The 21,841-nt window shown below is 43.1% G+C and overlaps 1 protein-coding gene across 2 annotated transcripts in view; it reads left to right on the forward strand.

Annotated features, from left to right (window-relative positions):
* Positions 1-612: 612 nt before the first annotated feature.
* Positions 613-21,841, forward strand: part of mrj (DnaJ heat shock protein family (Hsp40) member B6 mrj) — a 319,815-nt gene continuing 298,586 nt past the window's right edge. For both annotated transcript variants that reach the window (XM_071590950.1, XM_071590951.1), the window contains exon 1: positions 613-1,916. The gene's annotated coding sequence lies outside the window, so the exon portion shown is untranslated. The remainder of the gene's footprint in view (positions 1,917-21,841) is intronic.

The following is a 21,841-nucleotide window of genomic DNA, read 5'->3' on the forward strand; positions in this document are numbered from 1 at the left end:
CCATTGACAACATTTTTTTCTCCTTCGTGATGAAAGGAATGGTTTATACCACGTAACTGGCACCAGAATCCCCGAGCGTTGCCGTCTCTAACTCGTTCATTACATGTTCGATAGCAGCCACCGCTCCGGAGCCCTTGGCTGCACGGGTGCGCAGTGCCACCAGGCGTACGTGCTCTTCGCACACTGCATGCGCTGACGCTCCCATCTCACCGAGGCCTTCCTCTCCTTCCACATAACCCCATCTGTTTGACGAAGGGGGGAAAGGGGGAAAGAAGGGAGGGGAGAAAGGAGGGAGAGAGGAGGAGAGGGAGATAAAAATGGGGGAGGAAGTCAGGCAAACCCGCGCGCTTCGAGTTGGTCGATACGGAACGAAAGGCGGGGAGGGGATAAGAAGAGGAGAGGGAAGGAGTGGCGTAGCGCGAGGACGAGAAGGGGAAGTGATAGAAAGGGGGGGAGGGAGAGAGAGACACACAGAGACGGTGAGTGGATGGGGGAGGTGCGGAGATGGCGCGAGATGGTGGGGTGAGGACGTGTAGGGGGCGGAGGGGAGAGCGCCAGGCCTGGCCGCAGGGAGAGGTCGGGGCGGAGAGCATCGCAGTCCCATCGCTTCACTAAGCGCCCAACGTTCGGAGAGAGAGGAGAGTAGACGGAGTGTCCGACCCGATTCGGTCCCAGCCGCAGAACACACAGGAGAGGGCTCCGGTCTCGAGAGCCGCCGCGCCGTAACGATCTGGACGTTCCATCCCACTCTGCGCGATCCTTTCTTCGCCTATTTTTGAGGAGTACTTTCAGAGTTCCTTAGCGAGTCGTCGTGCTCGCGGCTGGGCTCCGACTTGGGGGGAAAGGACTGACCCGTCGTCACTGCGAGGGAGAAGAAGAACTTAAGAGAGTGTCCTCGCGAGTGCTCTTTTGTTTTCTTCCGCCTGTTCAGCTCGCTTCGACGTTCCGATTCTCTTCCTCCTAGACGTGAAGGGATCGGTCCCTGGAATAAAGCTCTCCCGTCTCAATTTTGAGGCTGCACCTGAAGTCATATTCACCTATACCACTCGTCTCTCCGACCGGCCAGCACCCGCGGACTGTCTCCCTGCTTTTTTTGCCTAGGGAAAGGCAGTATAGGTTACAGGAGAGGAAAAAACGCAGCAACTCCCGTGTCTACGCAAGATATCGAAGATAAAAAAATCTTGATATTTTCGGCGGGAAAAAAGTGTCCGTTTGTTCTTTTTCCTCTTCAAGAATCAACTTGGGATTGTATTATATTTACAGTCCACGGCGTGTGATATTTTGTGTTATTAATCTTCTCTTCGAGTTGTCATAAAGGTTACAACCCTCTTCGTTTCTTAATCAATTACATCGAGTCTTAAGACCGTTGAAGTTTTCCCTCCCAAAATGATCTCCGTTATCATTCGCTCGTCGGATCACCGTTGCCATCGGCTGCATCTCCTCCCTCAGCTGTCACCCCAATAAGTAAGCATCAAGCTACGACCCCTAGTCCATCACAGAACTCCACCAACCCCTGCACGCCGACCACCTCCTATACTTCTGGTCCCCCCCTTGTCCGACAGAAGTGTGTTGCTTGAAGCAGGCGGTTTAGACAGCTACACCGCCATCTGCCCGCCTACCGGAATCGCTCCATCCAAACCGCCGAGGTCGCTCCTGAGATTAACGAGCAGAGTTCAAGACGGACCCACTTTTACTTCATAATCTTCGTATGTGTTGACCCCTGGGACAGGTACCACACCCACGGAGGAAAAGCTCATTCTCGAGAGGAAAGGGAAGGATTTTTGGAGAATTCTGGAATCATCCAGTCCGACTAACTGACTTTCCCGCGTTCGAGAGGAGTGGAGGGAAATCGAAAGTGCGCCCGACTAAGCAAGCACAACCCTTTTGCTGGTGATATGCTGGGAAAGTAAAGAAAGGTGAGTAGACAGCCCTTGCCTTCTGGTTCATTATTTGCCTGTGCCTACATGTACTCTCTATCTCACTCCTAGTCGACCTCTCAGGGTCAACATCTTTCCTTTTCCCTCGCCCCTTCTCCCCCTTATCATCCTCTTCCCCCCTCGAAGCCTCCGCCCGCCCGCCTGTGTGCGTGCGTGATTCGTGATGCTTTATTTTGCGGTCTTCCTATTCTCCGTGCGGTGCGCAGGACGCCATGTTCTTCTTCCTCCGGCCTCGTGCGTGGGCCTCCCCTCTTCTCCTCCGTCTCTCTCCCGCGTGTTTAGAACGATGTTCGAGTTGCACGAAGACTGCTCTCTGACGACGGACTGTTTCATTTTCCTCGCACCTGTTTCATTTGCGCTTCAAGGTTTTATATCTCTTCGCTCGTTTGACTGTCATGGCATCTTTCAAACACATTTGAAGAGGTGGTCGTGTTCAGTCGCAGAAATTTTGAAAATAAACGATGGCGATGCTTCTTGTGAAAACTACTTGAGCGGTGGTTGCAAACAAATGGATTTAAAATACTAATTTTTCGTGAGTTTATATGTTTAGTCTCACTCGAGTCCATGCATCGTTCAATTGATACAAAAGCGACAGTTGCAGTGCTGAAAGTGATGTACAGTGGAGAAAAATTTACTTCAATGTGACCGATATTATGGATCTTGAATTCGCCGACCGCGATTTCTCAGGTGACCTGCGGAAAACCTTGAATACTCTTAAGGAAAGATGGACGGGGATGGTCATGCATATAATGCGCAATTTGAAAGGGGGATGGAGAATTGGATGGTCTGGCGTGGAGTCTGCGGCTATGGAGGTCGTTCTAATTTGCATTGAAATCCCAGAGTATTGATAAGCCTACCCTTCTTTATTTTACCAGCAAATGAGTGTTCACTTGAGGTGATTGATTCGAGCTTTTCGTCGTCTCCCTCATGGAAGTTCACGCTCCACCCTGTATATTCGTCAACATTAAAATTCTCTGTGTACTTGGTAGATTTTGGTAGCTTTTCTACGGAAATGTCGCATTTTTATGTACGTAATTTATCGATCCATTAGCCTTGAACAACAGTGCCCTCACGGGAAAAGGATATGTCATATATATTGCAAATGCCTTCTCGTGCAAATTCGTGGAATATTTTCGTTCACCTACCCTAACTTTCCGAAACGGCAGTGATGGAAAGTATTGAGGTTCGTTGAGAGAAAAATCGATTCATTAGGGTGTATTTGAGACCTAAGGTTCAACCCTTTCTTGGGCGATGTGCAGGAAAGTTTAATTTGCTTGCTTATCATGCGAGTAAAGATAGGAGAGTGTTATGAGAAGTGATCAATCACAAATGTTGAGATATGTGGGCAGTCCGACTGAACTCCTAGGGAACAGTGTCCCGGGATGTACGTATGGGATTGGTAGGTGGGGACGCCGTCATCATGAACCCTCCGCGATCAGCTGCGCCTGTCTCCCAGCGGAAAGAGGGGAGAGCAGTGAGCTGAGGTGGGAAGGGGAAGTTAATAGTTGGGTCTCGAACATTCTGTTACGTACATGAACCCCTGAAAGCAGGCCCACGGCCCAACCAAGCAAATCACTTGACTCAGAAAGGTCTGGGAAGCACTACGTTCAATCGTTGTTTCATGAAAGCCTGTCCTCTTGCTTTTATTCATTTTATATTACCTATCACCAAAATACGAAAAAATGACACAAATAGTGGAAATGAAATTGTAGATTGCTGGAAGTCATACTTTATCCCTAGACAAATCTAAAACAATGATTCAAAATCTGTCTTTGCGGGAAGAATTGTGAGCAATTGGATCATTTTTCTTTTTTAAAAATTAAGCAAAATTTAGAAGTAAATATTAGAAGTCATCTTTTCAACCCTGGTGGTGGCCGAAAAACTCACAGATTCGGGACACTGACGTGGAGATCGGTTGCTGGAAAGACGAACGCGTTTAACGTTGACGAAGGACGGGGTAAAAAAAATTAAAGAGGAATAGAAAAACTTGTTGTAAAACCGGTGTTGTATCATATGTTGGCGTACCGAAATTCGTGTGCTGACGAGGGCGGTGACAGCAAAATTGGTATTCGAAGAAAATAGTACTCGTGCGTTAAGCAACTTAAGATATTTATTCATTTTTTCTACGCCATAAACCTGTTCTTTAGGCCAGCGAGCTCCACTTCATCGGCCACCATTTCTCATGGGGCAAAGGAAGGGGGTGTTCTAGTGGGGGAAAGAACGGAGTAAATATGAAAGACCTTTTTCCTTAACCATGTGTCCAGCACTGGTTAGTTGGACGCCTTTTTTCGTGCTTAAAGGCTGTGGGTGCCCCTCGTATATGAATGGCGAACGATGGGGAGGGAGTTGGTGGAATGGGATAGAAGGAGAGGAGATTTTTTTCATCCACTCGCACCCCTTGGGCCCTTGAATGTTCACTGGGACATACCCACCCAAAGCGGCGGCGGAGAAAGAATGGTACAGCCAAAGTCGGTCCTCCCCCTCGTGAGTCTACACCGCTCTCCCCCCTCTGCTGAAGGCTTGAGATAAGGCGGCGGCGTGGACGTAGGGATTGAGGGGAAAGAGAGAGAGGGAAGCTTTTTATAGGGGGAGTGGGCGGCGGTCCACCCCAAGGCCATTATGCATCTCCTACCGATCAGCTGCTGCCTGCCTCGCTTGGCCTATCCCGCTCGCTCGACCTCGTCTTCGGTCCACGGCTATGTGGCGCGTGGCTCGTCTCTCTCCCTTCTGCTGTCCCATAGAGAGAGAGAGACGCCTCCGTGTGGCCCGGAGCAACTACCAACTTTCACTCCTATCTCTCTCTCTCGCTCTCTCCATCCGCGCGCGGTCCTCGTTTTTCTCTCATTGTTGCACTGCCGCTGAACCACTTTTATTATTACGCCACCCCGGCGTCTCCGGACAGCGGCTCGCTTTCGTTAGGTAACCTGCACTCGGTCGGTGGGCGTGGAATTCCGCGAAAGTGACTTTGAGTCTGGAGTAGGGTTGCCAACTCACCCGTGATGCCCGGGAACTCTCCATTTGCTCCATCTCATGTTTTAATATCTCCAGGCCCCCGTGGTGTATCCTAGAACTTTTGAGATATGTTTCTGTACGATTAAAATATTTAGATGCATATCATAACCTCATATAGTCTTGAGTATTGTCCATGTTGTAGTGGCTAATAGCTCCTCTCTTATGCGTAGAGAAGTATATCCCTCTTAATAACCGTAGTGCGTTTATCTTTAGCTATCATTACCTACTTTATTTGAATATATATATATATATATATATATATATATATATATATATATATATATATATATATATATATATATATATGTGTGTGGGTCGCGGTAGTCCAGTGGGTAGAGCGTTGGACTGCTGACCGGAGGGTCCCGGGTTCGATTACCGGGCAAGGCACTGTATAGGGCTAGTACTGGGTGATCTCTGCCATCACCTACTAAACCGACCTTCTGGTTGATTACTGTGTTTTCAAATTTAACCGTTCTTATTCATGAACAATGAGACAGAGTCTTTGTGTGAATACTTTTCGATTTCAAAGTTTTCCTCTGTGTTTTATGGATAAAGTGTATGACTTTTTCCCCATGACAAGCCTGTTTTTAGGTTTCACTCCACTCGCGATGCTCAATTAACCCTGTAACTGTCATTTTTAGATGGCTATTACTGCGCTTAAACGAGCAAAATTCAAGGTAGATGAACTTTTGTTTTCCCCTATCACCTGCCTAGTTTTTGTTTGCTTCCTCACTGTCCTGAAAACCTCGCACACTCTTCGATAAAGTCGATGAGCTACTTACTATTTCAATTCATGAACAGAAATATGTGCCTCGTTAATCAGCCATTGTTTCAACATTTGCAATTGAAGTCGAGGAAGCAGGATGATTAAATACAAATGTTTGGGACTTATTGAAAAGGCAACATCTCAATTTTTTGTGTATCGTGCGAATGTGCAACTTATTAATAAGAGTGTATTCGTTAGGCTCAGCTGCTCATATTTGGCGAACGGAGTATTTAATCGAACTCTAGGTGTGTGCTGCTTTCTCTTCGAAACGTTCCCGAATGCTCCATCCAATACGATCTTGTGCTTCATTCGACGCTTTGAATGTCAGCCTTCAAATTATTTCGCGCAAAAATGTGCGTTAATATAGCATGCGAGTGCATTGATGTCAGCTGAATCTCAAAGGTCGACCAGTGTTCAAGAGGAGGTGCGTCGTTGAAACGTTACGTGTATCGGTTGTGTTTGGTAGAAGGTATACTACAAAGCATTCGTCGTAGCTTGTATTTGCGTGTTTGCTCATAAGGTTTTCTTGTCGATCAGGGTGGTTAAGAATATTAGAGTAGGGAGTCTCATTGCAACGTTGCCGAGTGACCGCACACCTGGTCCTTACACAGCCGTCGGCGGTCCTTCAGAATCGGGCTCACCGGCGAGGGGGGGGAGAGAGAGATATCTCTCCCCCTCAATAAGACTGCGCCTTGGAAGGAAGGACTCGGAGCCAGTCCGTGAATTTAATGAGACAAGTTATATCAGACGTAGCTTGCCGAATACATTCAAGCTGAACTGAGGCACAAACACCTGGGGCCCGTGTTTCAAAGCTAAAACTCAATTGTTCAAGTCCTTGATATTTGTTTATGTGGAATCTGCTAGTGGTTATAAGTGGAGTAGCAACTACAGCAACTACCTGTAAATAACCAAAGTCGTGGTGATTTTTCACATAATTCATGTATTCGCGGGCCGGGTTTCGGCATGTGATGATGGCGTTGCGCGACAAAAGCACACTAAATACATTTTGTGGGGAATGTCAGAGTTATTTCGTCTGAATTCAGTCCATGCTTTTATACAAGTGAGGGTCAAAGAGTTGGACGATGTAGGAGTCCATCCCATCAATGATTATCACTCAGTAATAATTTAAAACATGTCGTATCTAATGTTTACCCCAGGTTTACCATCTATGGTTGATCTTGTTCCGAGATTTGATATAATGTAAATATCTTTCAATGCGTATGTTTTAATGAACGCACGTTTGATTAGCGATGATTGTCCTTAGCCTATGTATTCAGCGCCGTTGGTCGTAAGGGATCTAGCAGTTGGCAAGTAAACGAAGGTGATGGGTGGAACTCATGTGAAATTTTTAATCCGTGTTAATGCTGGTGATGAACCAAATACTCCTTAATATTGCACTGTGATCACAAAGTAATTAGCTACAAGTAAGTTACATCATGTGCTGCCATTCTGTGATATTCCGTGAACGTTTAACCCCGCTATAATAATGTGTGTGCTTGATATCAATTAGGTTTCCCGCATGTATTGTTTGCAGAGGTAAAGGAAACTGAGCGTGTTGAGTATTATTTTAAATTGCAAAAATTTCAGAAATAACGGCTGGTAAAGTTAACCATGAGTCGAGGGTTTTGTAAAACAAAGGTCGATACGGAATCTTCGATACGTTTTCGTGCATCGAATGGTGAAGTGATGTATCGAATTGTGAAATACGTATTCTTCGGATGTGTCGCTGCGTGGATGTCGATGATTTTCGGTAGGACGTCCATCTTCAGGAGACGGATGTTCTATGCGTGGGGTGACCCGTTAATTCCGACCAGCTGAGACCGATCCGCCCTGCGTTTCCAGATGTTTATCGACATTTCTCGAGATAGCCGCTGGGCTGCGGCTGTCCTAGGCGGGGTGAGGGATGAGGGGGTGAAGGTACGGCCGGGGGAGAGTCGAAGGATGGGTGTGGAATCTAGTGGAGGCATGGGAATTGAATGAACGCTCTTCGTAAATGCTCTGCGCCGGTTGTGACCTACCATAATTCTGGGAGAGAGACGCTCGTTTGCAGAACGATTACCCGTGTTTCCGCAAAATATACATTCCGAATTGCCTTAGGGTTCATTTATTAACCTGCCTAAGTCCTCTTTTTTCTCCAAATGTTTATAAATTCCATTCAAGATGAATTTCGAAGTGCCGTATATTCCTTGCCATTTTACGTAGGTAGTGGTTTTTGTAAACCGTTAGCATTGCCATATGTATTTTTTTACGATCATCACACTGGTATAGTTTTCGTTAAAATAAATTGGAAATTATTATTTGATGATCGATCATTTTATAGATGTATTTCTTATTTCTTGATCGATCACTTTCGTTGCGGATAGCCGGTTTCCAGTTGTGTTTGCATACACATTTGCCTACCGAAGTATGACTTTTGCATTGATTTCTAGTGGTATGAGTGTCCGGATTTGCGTCTTTATTGCTTGTTTATCCCTCACCAAATAACGCGCGAAATTTGCCGATTTCGATATCGTCTCACTGAAACGACGTTGCAACGAAATGGAATTTACCGCAAACAAATTACATAAGCGTCAATTCCGTGCTTTTATTTACGATAACTTGATGGATGAACGGGTTTGACATAAAGGTTACCCCAAGGCAGTATTCACGTAATGGCACTTTCTGTCATTTCCTCCAATCCACATAATATGTAGGTAAATGAAAGTAGCCTGTGATATCTGCTTTTCTGTTCCATGAGTCAAAATGTGTAATAATAAACACTATTCAAAGGAGAACATTAATTTCATTTACAAATCTATAGAAAATATTTATTCTCTGTCATGTCATAAATATGTATTAGGATTATATATATATATATATATATATATATATATATATATATAATATGTCGGTTATAATATATATGTCGGTTTAGTAGGTGATGGTAGATATCACCCAGTACTAAGCCCTATACGGCGTGTGAAAATTCACACATCAGGGTAGGGGGGCCTGTTCCTTTCCCTGTGCCGGTTATGGTTTCCCAGGAAGGCCTGGTACCCGAAAAATCACATAGCATGAGTGGAGCTGCAGGTGCCCAGAGTGCCTTGGCCGGGAATCAAACCCGGGACCCTCCGGTCAGCAGTCCAACGCTCTACCCACTGGACTACCGCGACCCACTATTTCTATATATATTTTTATAAATATATATATGAATATATATATATATATGAATATATATATATATATATATATATATATATATATATATATATATATGTACGAGTATGTATATACACACATACATTAAGTTTCCGTATAAATATGTATATTAAAGTTCAATTGACGGTTTCGCATTGCGTGCGGTACCGGAACATTTATTTAAGTTGATTGACTCCGTCGTGAAATTGTGGAAGGACAACATTATCGCTATTAAATTGAACACTAGATACTTCCACGGAGTGTTTATTGTTCAATTTCGCTGTGCAATAATTCAGTTTCACACCCTCACGTGCACCATCTGGTTCAATTCGGAAATCATTCCGGTGATATAGACGGGAGAATATATAAATAGAGTCCGGCGGTGGTGTTATGTGCTCGCGAGTGGTTTGACACGTTTTCCCACCGAGCGGGCGTGCGGGCGGATGGATAAAGGGGAGCAGCGAGCTCTCGGAGCGTTTTGTGTCGCAGTGGCGTTCCGCCATAGTGCGTGTGACGGTCGAGAGGTGTGAATGCCTGTCTATCCGTCCCATCCCTCTGTTCGTCTCCCCGTGCCTCTGCTGCCTCGTGGCTGAGTTCGTTACCCGCACGCGATGGATCAGTGTCGAGAGGACAAGGAGACACGAAAAGTCTGCCTCCACTTACTGGTGGGCGGAGATAGATAAATTCACTATCGCAGGCCATCATGACGCATGAGATGGCACATACACATATTTTTTCACGTATTATTAGTGGAAAAAAATACAATGAGATTAAGGCATTAAATATGCGACCCACATATCTAGGCAATAAAAATAATGCACATAAGTAATACATATGTTGTGCCATGTAGGGTTTTATATAAGTTACTTAGTTATTTGGGGAAGTGACCGACAGATAAGGTCATTAGCGACTTAAGGGGTAGGTGGGCAATTTGGTATGGGTTAGGATGCTCAGGGAATGGAGGAAGGGTGAAGAGAAACCCGGTGTTGGCGTTATTTTACTCCTTACCATAGATGCCTTGGGATCCACAGTTTAACGTCCCATCGGACGGACAGCGTAGTCAATTGAAGTGCTCTGTAGTGGTTAGTTTCATGTAAAAAATCAGTACTCCTGGAAGATACCAGATAACGGCAAGACTTGGACCTCTTTCTTTGCGATTAACCAATAATGTCGAAGAAAATTTGTATCACGTGATGACTTTGATAATACAAACTGTGCAGTAAAATCTGTAACATCGAATGTCGTGTTGGTTTGTATGGGCGATACAGGAAAAACGCCGTTTGAACTCAAAAGGGAAACAATGGCTGCTGAGGATATATATATATATATATTGATTATATCGCAGGGAAAACGTTGAAAATTCAAATGATCTATTTATAAGTGTGTGTATATATATATATATATATATATATATATATATATATATATATATATATATATATATATATATATATATTGATTATATCGCAGGGAAAACGTTGAAAATTCAAATGATCTATTTATAAGTGTGTGTATATATATATATATATATATATATATATATATATATATATATATATATATATATATATACACACACACTTATAAATAGATCATTTGAATTTTCAACGTTTTCCCTGCGATATAATCAATATATATATATATATATATATATATATATATATATATATATATATATATATATATATATATATATACACACACACTTATAAATAGATCATTTGAATTTTCAACGTTTTCCCTATATATATATATATATATATATATATATATATATATATATATATATATATATATATATATATATATATATATATATATATATATATATATATATATATATATATATATATATATACACACACTTATAAATAGATCATTTGAATTTTCAACGTTTTCCCTATATATATATATATATATATATATATATATATATATATATATATATATATATACACACACACACTTATAAATAGATCATTTGAATTTTCAACGTTTTCCCTGCGATATAATCAAATCTGAATGATTGAATTACGTATGACTCCTGGTTGAAGCAATAATTTGGCCTGGATTAGTTAAGTTACCATGAGGAACATTTGTTGAAACTGTAAAGTGATGCCATGCATTCATTAATTTGCTAACTTATGCCTTGAGCACTTGCTAATTCCTTCTCCTATTCGTCCGGTACTAATTTCGTTTCTGCTCTCCTTATTTCCTCATTTCCACTAACTTTGGTTTGATTCTACCTCAGGCCTTTCGTGACTTTTTTTTGAGGATTCATTGAATCGAAATGATTTATTTTATCGAAATGGTTTATTTTATTTTATTGTTTTAAATACATGTATGTGAGCGTTGCAGTAATTGTTATAAAATCATCTTCCGCACGTGCGTGGTTCGAACGTACGGTAATTAAAAGAAACGTGTTATACTTCCCGACTGTGTACCACATGCCATGCCCCTATGTCGTGTTCCCTTTCTTTTCCGTCCTTCGCGGTGCGGCGTCAGTATTGTCATTCGCGTTCAGCGGCAACCCTTCGTCGCCCACCGACATTTTCGCGTTCGGTTTCGTCGTCGACTTGCGAGGAAGGTGTGAGGGGAGAGCGACTGGCACCTTTTGTTTATTAGTAACGGTTTTTACGAAATAGGAAGGAGGGGAGATTTTTTTTTTCAATGTGGATATGATCACGCGCTCGAACATATCCCCTCCCATCCTCCGTCTGTCCGTGCCACTCCCCTCCCTTTCCCCTTCCCCATCCCACAGACCATTCATTAGGCCTTTTGCCCGGCGACGTCCAAACTGCCTGGGTAGGGAGGAAAGGGGAGGGGGGGTGAATCAACTGGGGGTCTGACTTGACTGGCTGCTGCTCCTCTTCCCCTTTACGGAGCGTCCGTAATGCGTGGAGGCCCTGTGATGCTGAATGTGCCTTTGATGGCACGAACGTTCCCTCCTCCCAACTAGTTCCTGAAGGGAACACGAGCGTCGTCGATTGTGCATGTAATCTCCCCTCTACTAAACACGCCGCTCATTCACGCTCAGTGGGTCTTCGAATGTGGCAAAGTTAGCACCCATGAATTAACCGTCAGCTTGAATGTAAGGTGGATGACTAAATGGTGGAGGGAGAGCATGAAGCGAATTGGTCTGGATTGGTACGACGTTTTTTGCCACAATATCATTCCTACCACGGCGCTCGCAAAAAATTTCGATGTGAAGAGCACATTACATTTTCCACACCTGTAGCAACAATGTTAAAAAAAAGAAAATTAAATTGCAATGAAATTTAAAGTATCAACCGGCATGAACCTGCTCCCTAAACCGTGATGAAGACAAGGGTAATAACTCTACTGTGTTTTTCTATCCAATTGGTTTGCTCCGGGCATTGATGGCGTCGGGAAATAATCTTTCCTCTTCTCTTCCTGTCTCCCTTGGTAATTTCGTTTGCATGGTTTTTTCTTCATTAGGATTTTTAAAAAGTATAGTACCCTCATTACTTTTCCTTACTTAGTCGTGTATTACCTTTACTTTCTCTTAGAGCCTTGTTTTACCCACCACGGGGTTGCTAAATGCAAGGAGACTTCAATTAATTGACATGCTGAAAACAGCACTTGAAAATGGAATGCCTAAACATAGGAATGCATAATGAATTTGGAGCGTGATTATTTAAATAAATTATTATAAATAGTCCATTTAATATTTTAATTAAACTGAACCGTAAAGTGAATTGTTGTGTGCATAATGCTTGTCGTACTGATTATCAAATTTATTCTGCATTAAGGACGTCTCCTTGTTTCTATTCTGCCCGAATAAAAAAGGCAGCTTTGCCATAGTGATTCTGATATGCATTTGCCTATGTACCCATAGTGTCGGGGGGAATGCTTCTTTCCGATGGTTCAGAAATTACAGTTGTTATTGTGCTCACATCACCGTGGTCATGGACGCCCCTTGAATGGAGTCAATTGTCGGGATGCGTTGTGGTTGGTTCAATGTTGAACTCGTCCGACCTCCCAGGGAAGGTATTCGGCGAGGGAGGAGGACCTTCGGTTCCCGCACGTGCGCCTAACGTCATCTCCCTCTCTCTCCCGCAGTTGTCGGTTCTGGTTTTTTTTTGAGTTCGATCTTTACTTATACGCCCATCCGTCCACTAGGTCCGTTATTCTCGTCGAGTGTGTTGTGCCGCTTGAAACGCAGCTGTTTTAATTTTGGTGATTTCTCTCGAGAGTTTTCATTTAGGCGTTGCATATTCACGTCAATCGTCAGATATCTTCTACGAAAGTGATCTTAGTAGTTGAATCGCCCATGTACTACACACAAAGAAAATGTCTATTGTACTTGTACTGCTCGGCAGTGTATGCCGATACCCTTGGCTATACTTATCCATGCAGAGTTATAGTCTGTCTGTATCGAACAAAGAGATTGAACTTATTTCACGGTAATTCACTGTTATGGAAAGTTGACAGCGTTGTTTTTGTGCCTTTGTCGTTGTTATTAGGGGAGTGGACCGACAACTAAAGCCAATAGCACCAGCAGGGATAGGTGGGTAATTTGGTAGGGGTAGGGTTTCATGGAATGGAGGTTTGGGTGGAGAGAAACCCTGCGTCGCAATTAGCGCACTGTTAACGATAAGCGCCAAGAGTACACAAAAGTTTAACGTCCGATCCAACGGACGGTGTTTCGCTAGCTTCTCCAACACTCTGTTGCTGGGGTCGATCACTGCTCTGTTTGTTGAACACAATCTGAAGTTCTGGATTATTACCCGATTGCTGGCAGGTGTGTTGCAACTTATTGAGAAGCGTGATGTCTTTAATCTGACGTTAACGCCGATTTAACGGGTATCTGTTCTACATCTTATCTCTGTTCGCATATTGCACCGCAAGTCGCTGTGGAGTGTTTAGTTCCATTAATGTACTGAAAATGAGTAGAGAATTAGTGCATAGCGTCTTGAAAATGAAGGAAAATATGAAAGGAATATAGAAAGTAAAAACAGTGTAATGCTTTAAAAACATTTATATCAACCGAAAATACACAAGAAATATACTTGATGAATTAAACTGGAAACCGATACATTATCAAGGTATCCTTTATTGATATGTTTTGTGTAAACATAAATTATTTCAGGAGTAAACAGTCAAGGTGAAGCATTATGCATGATTACGCTTATCAGAAAGCCGAATATTTCTTTTTTTAATCTCGTATGCAAAGGATTTATTCAATAATTCGATCGGTTTGCGCAAGAACGTGATCAGAATGAGAATATTTTGTCTTTTGACCGCATTATATTTCAAGTCTCAAGACCGTAGCACACCAAGATAATAATTTTAAGAAAGAAAGTGTTCATTGAATCCAGCACTCATCTCGAGGGTCTAAAATTGGACGAATCGAGCTCAAAAAAAATTCCTTAAAACAAAAAATTGCGCATTTTACTATATTATCGTTCAGATGTGGTCGAAGTTGCGCGCAATTTACGTGTCAAATTTAAAATGTATAGCTCGACAACCGGATGTAGGTACATACGAAATGCGTTAAGCTTTGCCGAAGACGGTCACAGTGTGGACAAAGTGACCGGGAAGCACGGGTTCTTAAATACAAAATAGAGCTTGAAAAATTTCCGCCGTCGTATGAAACTCTCACTCCGAAGGTATGGGCGTCGTTTCTTCCCCCTCCGCCCCTTGTGCTTTACCAAAGAGTTCATTAGGGGCAATTAAATTAATACCGTTAATACCTCTTTAGCCGGCCCGAGATTTTAGCCGAGAATCATCGCTCGAGTTTGACCTCTGAACCCTCAAGTTCACGAGATGATATTTTATGCAGAACGACCGTGTTTTCGAACATAAATATTTCGTCATGTGGCGCTGTGCGTCGGGGAACCATCCTCGGTTTACATAAGAAATTAGTTTGGAAACTGACGAGTGTTGATGCTTTCATCATTGGGAAGAACTTCTGAAAACTTAATTTATCCATTATGCATATGTGGTTGAAATAGTTAATTCCTTACTCGGGAAAGCGTGATTTTTTGTGTGATGTAGGTAATTAACTCTTCTGGGAGGGGGGAGGGGTTGGGTGTGGTGGCCTCTTAATATTGTCTGTGGGCCCTTTCCCTTTCCTTCGTCGTCTACCCCACCTTCGGCCTCACCGGCTCACCGTTCGCCCGCGGGTGGCACCGGAAGGTCAGCATCTCCCACTCCCTAGCCCACTATCTCTCCATAATTAAGCCGTTCTCGCTCTCAGCCTCCCCTCTCTTTCTCTCCCTCTCTCGCCCTCTCCGTCGGTCCGGTTTTTTGTTCTCACGCCAGTGCCGAAGTCCGCGCGTGAGTATGGGTGTGCGTGGCGACGGATCTTCCAATTCCTCTGCGAGCATGCTCCTTCGTGTAATTGCGGTTTGAGTTCAATTCATGTAATCATTCCCCATTCGCTGTTCGTGTACCCGCCCCCTTCCATTGGTGGTGTCACGTCGCATTTACACGCGTGAAATATTTTTTTTGGAGCCGATGTAGATGTTATTTTTTACCGAAGTCACGTGCTGCGCTGTTCAAACGTTTTAATTCAGGTATGTATTCTATTCGTTAACTCGATGGCGAACGTTCCTCAAGCATCCTCAAACGAGGTCGTAAATGTCGTCGTGATTAATGCTCTCGATCGGTTCAGAGGGATGTCCTCCACGAGTGGGATGAGGACATAGCCGAAGTAAGTAGTGCGTGTGTCGATGGAAAAAATATGTTGCTAAATTTAGTTTGAATATGGTAAAATTTCCCGCACGTTGAAATGGGACATTCTTGCCATGGCTATTGTTTCTTTTCAGACTGGACGTGGGTGTATGAAATGTGACCGGGCTTGTGGAGCGCGAATTAGGTGATGTTAATTATGGGAACTAAACAATGAAGAGTACCTTCTCTCTTCGACGGATTAACTGCAAAAAATATAAACATTACGAATTAATAAGACTGGCTTAATTTTCTTGTGGGTGGGGTTAGGGTTCAAAGCTATTCTACGTTTATACAATACTCCTCAAGGTACCGCATAGGTGCGAAGCTGGGGCGGTGGGCGAGTTGGGGCACCATACGGGCACAAATATAAGTGCACACATGCATTTGAGTACATGCTGGCCAATAAACAAAAACACTTGACCACATGCACTCACATGTATTCCTATATACATCATGCATTATTATGTAAATATGTTGTAGAATTTATGTATTTTGCATGTATGTACGTATAAATATATTTGACTAAATCATTGACTTTTAGTCTTTAAGGTAATATATATACGTGCCCTTGAGATCGCTTTGGTTATGATTTCGTATCTTAACGGGATGGGGAGAACAAGTTCTTGAATATATGTGTGACGATGCGAGTGTTTATTATTTTATCCCAGTGGTCGAATGTAGACTAAAGTTAGCTCTGTGCCTTGCGACACAAAAACAATTTTGATATACCAGAGGTTACAAAGGAGTCCGGGTTTTGGTTTCTTTTCCCGTTCGACCTTCGATTTCCCCACACTTAAATTTCCCAAAAATAACTGACCCTAAGCGAATAAGCTGTGTTACCCCGCAGGTGTTCCCAACCCTTTGCATTCGCTCACTCCATAGATCTGACCGATATTTGCTATCAATTACTTTATCAACAGTAAAGATATAAAATAACTGATGACGTGAAGACTGGCTACACAAAAAATGCTGCATCATAACGGGATATCTTAAATTGATCATCTTCGTCGCACGATTGAGAAAAACAGATTACGTACTTTACTCTTATGAAATTATTGGACAAATTTTCCACATTATGAAGGAGATCTTTTCCAGAATTTTTCCAGTCAGGCATTCCCTTTTTATTATTTTCATTTTTTAAATACATTTAATTAACGTATGAGAGCCGAAGGCCTTTTTTTTGTATTCTCATCACCGAAATTTGAGAGCGCAAATTGATGATGACGAAATCCATAATGTGGAGGAAGGAGTGAAGGAGACGGGAGAGGAAGGTAGGAGGGAATTGAGTGGGACGATCTCGAAAGTGGGGCAATGTCGGAAATTAAATTCGCATCGAGCGACAGGGTTGTAATTTTCGAGAAATTGGGGCTCCTGCGTATCCTAAATTGTGGGCAAATACGTGCCCTTACACGGAACGGTTCTTGTCTGCTAGGCAACGTATTGTATCGACCAACTTGTATTACACTGCTACCGGGTGGAGGTCATCGGAACATACATGTATATGCTATTTATATACTATGCATGCTGAATATTTTAGATTTGTTTTGAAGCGACTATTTTTTTGTTTCCCATCATCATGAGTGAAGCTCGCAACCAACTCTAGGGTATTACGCGGCAGTGGGTGGGTTTAAGACTCAAAAAACGAGACGGATGGAACCTCTGCGAATACAAATATATCCATGCATTCATGCAAATGTAACCGTACCTTAGCGGTAATTGGAGTACAAGTCCAAAACAAATGGTGAAGTGTATATCTCTTCAGTAACCTAATTTGAAAGTCATGTGTTTTTATGTGGGTGTGTTTAAATGCATATATGCATGCATCATGTTTTTTATAATACAGGCGTATTCTATAAAATTGATGAAAACATTGCGATACTTCTGATAACTTGAGGAAAGGATAAGTTGGAGGAACGCAGGAAAAATAATACGAAACGGATAACAATTTTTGGCCTCCCTCCTTTTATATGGTTGAGGAGTGTGATATTTTGTGTATGTATGTGTGTGTATTATTATTATAAGGTAATCTACCGGTTAAGATAGGTTTTTGGATGGACACACGTAAATATAATGTGTGTGTGTGTGTATATATATGTATATACATGAATATGTGTGTATATATATATAATTTATACATATATGCATATGTATATATATATATGTATATATATATATATATATATATATATATATATATATATATATATATGTATATATATATACTGGGTCGCAGTAGTCCAAGGTTGTTGACTAACCGGAAGGCCCGGGTTCGATTCCCGCACCTTCAGCCCTCTGGGCATCCTCCGCTCCACCCAAGCTGTGTGATTTTTGTGAATTTCAGTGTGTATACGTATATATCAAATAAGATTATTTTCTCTGTGGCGGTATAATGTAGTTTGTAGAACTTTAAGGTTCATGTTCTAGTTAATGTGTTCAAATTTTGGGAAATGCACATGTACAGTGCCGTCCGAATTCAATGTTACACTATTGCGTGAAAATCATTTGTTTCTTGGGAACTGCGGATGACACTGGAAGAAGAACTGCGCTGTATTGATAAAATGCAGGAATTGCACCCGCTGTTGGTTTTCTTCGAGGTTCTACTACTATTTGAAGCTCTACCCTTATCCATTAAAACCATTATTGGGGTGGTAGCTTTTCGTCTGTAAATTATTGGGCACTTGGAAACTGATGATTTATCTGGCGAGGAATAAAAATTTCCCCCCCTTCTCGAGCCAATCGTCTGCATTTAGTCAAGTGGATGTTTCCTGAGAAAGACTTGCTCCTCCGATCGTTCTAGAACGCAAGACCTCTTCTGCTGAAATCCGTGACGATAAGTAAACGTGTAATAATGAATCCAGCGTGACTCACTTCTCCGAGTCATGAAGCCACTCCTTGGCTCCAAGGAGGAAGCAACTTTAATGGCATTACTGCAGGCGTTTCAGGAATATATTCTCTTTTTTTTATAACTCGCCCCAAAAAAATGGCGTGTTCCCCATATCCACGATTTGATTTCTATCCGTCACCGCCGAGATATTCGTTTGATTGTTTCTGAAACCAATGACTAATCTTGTGACTCATTTACCGTAACTACGACAATGAGTGCATTGTTTAATGGATATTTCTTTCTCATTAAAAATGACTAGTCATACGCTCAATATTTTATTTTTCGATGAAGCGGGGCAATGTAAATATCTTTTTTTATGAATTGATTGGAATTATATGTCAAAATAGAAACCTCGCGAATTCTCTTGTGACATCGAGGATTTTGGCACACGAATGTGACAAAAGAGGGAGAGTTTGGTTCGAGGATTCAGTTTCCGATCAAGCGTTCCACGATCATGCGACGAGCCGAGGGCAACTTTTGTTCTAACATATCTCCGGCATTACTGTCCTTAGATCCCCTTGCCCCGCCCTCTAGGGGCAATATGTGTTGGTGTCGATGATGGAGAATTGAGGACATGTTTCAGCACCTATTGTTATCACTTAACCTGCTGTCTGGGCTATCATCACGAACATCTGTCAACATCCTTGCGGGCTTTGCTTCCGTGATGCAGTCTCTTGGCCTCGCGGGAACGCCCGACAGGTCGGTTGTGGTGTATTCCTACATACAGGGTTCGTCCGGAAAATAAGTGTACTGAGCTCAGGAAAAAAAATTATTACACTTTTACATATCTTAAGCTAATATTCCTCAAAATAGGACCCTTGTGAGTCGATACACTTGTTCCAGCGGCGTTCCCATTCCTGGAACGCTCCCGCGAAGGCATCATCGGGAACCTCTCGAAGACTCGTCGTCGACCTCTTCTCTGCCCTCCACGAACATCTTGTGCCACCGAAAGATCATGTTTCTGGACATGGCTGACTCCCCGTAAGCCTGGTTAATCATACCGGCAGTTTCGGTAGACGATTTCCCAAGCTTTACCGCAAATTTGATGGAATAACGCTGCTCCAAAAACTTCGGCATCGCGTTCCGTGACGTGGGTCGAAGCGTGGAGGTTCGCGTTAACAGAGCTCCTCACTACACCACAGCTCAGAGCCGACTGCCTTTTTCAGCGTCGCTTGCCAACATAGCCCCCTCCAATCGCAGCCCGTCAGAGCGGTGATGGGCGCGCCTGGAGCGGCGCGCCCAGCCCAGGAGTCAGTACACTTATTTTCCGGACGAACCCTGTATATCTTCCGATGGCAGCATTGACGCACTGCATGTAAGCCCTCTCGAGGTGGCCCCTTCGCAAATCTTCTACTTGTTATGCGCCGACTATTCCGTGGGAACAGAATGGCACAGGCGAGGGAGAGGGCGTGGAGAGGTGTTTTTGTGTGTGATGGGGAAAGGGCCTGGATTAGGAAAGTATCCTCCTCGACGGTCGACACGTTAGCGCGTAGGAGCAATGGTCTGACGAGCGATTGGGAAACGTCGTAATCCTTCTCCCGCATGACATCTCTCCACCCCTCCCTCCCTTCTTCCCTTTCATTATATTAGGAAGGAGGCAGTAGTGGGAGAATGAGGAAGGATTTTTCTTTCGCGTGTGTGTCGGAACAATGAGTCCACAATTATCTCCCTAGGAACTAAAGTTTAAGAATTTTTTTGGATTCAATTTCCGAAGAGGATGGCGTCGGGAATGGAGGGAGGGCATTAATTTTGACGAATAGGCGACGGGGGAATTTTTTTTTACTTTGGGGTCGTGTCCAGGTTACACTGCGAGGGAATGGAGTCCGCTCACGATTTCAATTTAGATTTCGCTCTCTCTCTCTCTCCGGCTGCTTCACAAAATTCTGACCTGAGCAATCAAAGGAGATGCCGCCGGGGCTTATTTCCTGGCTCGGAAGAGTGCCCTGAAGATGCCAAAAGTGGTGCTCTGTGCACGAGAAAGGGTTAACCTGAAACTTGCAAATGTGAGATCGGCGAAAAAGGTTAAGGAAAATTACTTTTTTTATCGTTCATACATTTCAACAAAAACCTGGCCGGAAAGGCTCCTAAAATGGAACAATAATTAATGTCATAATTAAATTCATAGTGGCGCATACAAAGTAAACCGTCTGTTTTGGCAATTGTAGAGAAATGAAAAAAATGAACTGTAGAGTTTTTTTAACGAACTAGGATGGATCATAAAATATTTTTCTCGTTTTTCAATCATTTTGAAATTACAAAAAGTCCTTGCATGTCTGTGAGTACCAACCACAGTAATCAAGGCGTAGGTAGGTTTTTTAAGTGTGAGTAGGGAGCACCTAATAGGACGGGGGGCCATTCCCTGTCCCTTTGCCGCATATCCCTGCCAGACATCAAATAGGTGGCTCGCAGGTGGTTAAATAAATGATTGAAATAAATAGTAATATAATAATGCATTCCTAGGGAATCAAACAGCTTGTGGTACTCAGAAGATCAATCGATCGATCTTGGGGTGCACGGAATCGATCTCGAGCCATCCGTTCTGTAACTCAGCGTTCTACCTTAATGAAACACCCTGCCGGTAAGAAAACATCGGTATTTTTTGTTGGGACTGATGTTGCTCCCTTGTAATTCAACTATCGTGAATTATTGGAAGCATGGTGTGGTGTAAGGCTTTTGGGAACAAAGTGCAGATACTTGTGTGCTAATAACTGTTATTAGCAATTGGACAGTACTCGGAGCAATACATATAACTGAGTTGATTCACTTGTCTTGCTTGTGTAGTTTGTGTGTTTGCATGTGTGTGGGTCGTAAGGGTTTTTGCATGAATGAATTCCATGTATTGTTTGTGGGTTGTATACATTTTTGGCTTTTGCATGCGGTTTTTTTCTTAATTACGGTTGGTACCCTAACACCCCACGCCTCACGCCCTCGCGGTAGCTTGCAGGATATTAAGTAGATGTGGATGTAGAGTTAGCCTTCGAAACGTTGTAATCGATACACCTAGCCAATTGGAAAACCCGAGAAGACTTGATGCGTGTCATTCGTTTGTGGATATTATTTAATTGCGTATTCCGGAAGAAAATACCCCTACTGGAGCGTTTGCGCTAATTTTGCGCATTCCCTTCCGTCTCCACGCAATAGCGCTCATTAGAATGTGATCCCTCCGTCTTCGTCAAGGAGGCGAAGCGACGGAGGTCTCGGTGGAGTGGGTGGCGGCGGGCGATGGTTCGATCTCTGTCGGTCGGGGTCGTCTGGCCGAGGGCCAAACAGCCTCAATGGAGAATCGTCATCGTCCACGCGACGGATTGTTAACTGTATCTTGGCGACAGCCGTCTCATATACGAGTTATTTTCCATTGTTCTGTTG

This window comes from Hetaerina americana, unplaced genomic scaffold (assembly GCF_022747635.1).
Source record: "Hetaerina americana unplaced genomic scaffold, ioHetAmer1.1.p SCAF_4, whole genome shotgun sequence".
Lineage (NCBI taxonomy): Eukaryota > Metazoa > Arthropoda > Insecta > Odonata > Calopterygidae > Hetaerina > Hetaerina americana.